Below are 2,002 nucleotides of genomic sequence, written 5' to 3' on the forward strand. Positions count from 1 at the left end.
TAAAAAGAGTGAGAAAGCGACTACTAGAAAGATCTGGATTCTCATTTCAGGTCACCATTCAGAAAAGCTAAGTTTGCTGTATAGTAAGGCTCAGGAGATCTGATCCTGACTGTAGAAACCTCTGATTATAGAATCTTGGATTGTATCTCCCACTTCATCCTTCTAGACCATCCTATAAGATCTATAAGATTCCATCTGGGAAATCCCTAGGAGTTCTTAGGAAGAAGAAAGATTGTTGGTTGGAATAAAAACAGGGTTGAATGAGTTCCAGAAAGCCGGTTTCTCAAACTTATGGACAACAATCTGCAGAAGAAGACAACTTCAAAAAACCAACTAGAAGCAACATGCAGAGATGAGAGGGGCTTCCTCAGGAAAGAAGGCAGCTGGTCCACAGCAGAAAAATCTTGAACGAGGGTCACTCTGCAGAGAACTTCCTCACTTCAGGATCCATGAGGAAGACCAGAAAGAACAAACAGAGGACTCCTGGAAACAGATATGGGGGCAGTACCAGCAAAGCACCTTAGAACCCAAGGAAGGAAAGAGCCTGGGCAGACCTCACTGTTGAAAGCGAGGACACATTTAAGAACATAATGGAAGTTAAAGTGAAGATGCCTGAAGAATCGAAACCATGGCTTGTTAGGGACTGGGACTTAGTTACCAAGCAGAAGCAGCTGTTTTAACTCCCCGCTAAGCAAAATGTAGATGCAATTCTAAAGGAGTATGCAAATTGCAAAAAATCACAGGGAAACGTCAATAATAAGGCATAGGCAGTTAATGAAGTTGTGGCAAGAATAAAAGAATATTTCGACGTGATGTTACACACTCAGCTGCTCTACAAATTTGAGAGGCCCCAGTATGCGGAAATCCTCTTGGCTCACCCCGATGCTCCTGTGTCCCAGGTTTAAGGAGCACACACCTACTGAGGTTATTTGTAACAATTGGAGAAATGTTGGCCTATACATCCCTTGATGAGAAGAGCCTTGCATTATTGTTGGGCTATTTGCATGATTTCCTAAAATATCTGGCAAAGAATTCTGCATCCCTGTTTACTGGCGGTGATGACAAAGTAGCTTCTGCTAAGTACTACCACAAAACCCTGTGCTAGTCTATAGACCACTCACTGTTATTTGACTGGAAACACTTTTTGATCTTAGTCTTTTTCTTGTGAAATTGATGTTCTTTAACATTGTTAACGTATAACAGGGCTTAAGTTTCAGTTTGTTTTCTGTTCTGTTTTAAACAGAAAATAAAAGGAGTGTAAGTTCCTTTTCTCATTTCAAAGTTGCTACCAGGTATGCAGTAATTAGAACAAAGAAGAAACATTCAGCAGAACACTTTATTGCCTAGTTGACAACACTGCTTGAATGCTGGTGGTTCTACCGCTTTGACACTACACAATTTTCTAATATGTGTTAATGCTACATGACAAAATGCCCTGACTCCTAGTGCCAAAGGTTCAATTTAATGTATATACCCAAAAACCCATGCATTTTTTTTTTATGGTGCTTGAAGTAAAACAGCCCATCCTCTGCAAATCCATCTGTGTTGTTTCTTAGGATCAACAATATGTGATTGGCTTGAGCCTAGGAGTTCAAGGCTGCAATGAGCTATGATCCCACCACTGCACTCCATATATATTCTATCTTTGCTCAGATTTGTTGAAGGATAGTGGTTTGTTTCATGGTTTTTGTATTTGAGTCTAATGCACGTTGTAACACGATAGAGGCAATGCATTATTGTGTAAGCCACAGTTTTCTAGAAAAGTTGATATTACATTTCCTATTACAAATTCCTTTCATCTGAGATTTTGGTGCACCCATCACCCGACCAGTGTGCACTGTACCCAATATGTGGTCTTTGATCCCTGTGCATGTAGCTGTGTGAGTGAAGCGTGTAGGTGTTTGGGAGCAAGGGGGGCTGTGAATATGAGTGTGTGAATACAAATTACAAATATAATAGGAATTACATTTCAGATCTTAAAATTTATTTCTAAATTTCAAAG

The 2,002-nt window shown here is 40.0% G+C and overlaps 1 pseudogene; it reads left to right on the top strand.

Annotated features, from left to right (window-relative positions):
* The first annotated feature begins 260 nt into the window (after positions 1-260).
* On the top strand, positions 261-1,551 carry LOC105523777 (annotated as a pseudogene).
* Positions 1,552-2,002: the final 451 nt, after the last annotated feature.

The sequence above is a fragment of the Colobus angolensis genome, unplaced genomic scaffold (assembly GCF_000951035.1).
Source record: "Colobus angolensis palliatus isolate OR3802 unplaced genomic scaffold, Cang.pa_1.0 Scaffold473, whole genome shotgun sequence".
NCBI lineage: Eukaryota > Metazoa > Chordata > Mammalia > Primates > Cercopithecidae > Colobus > Colobus angolensis.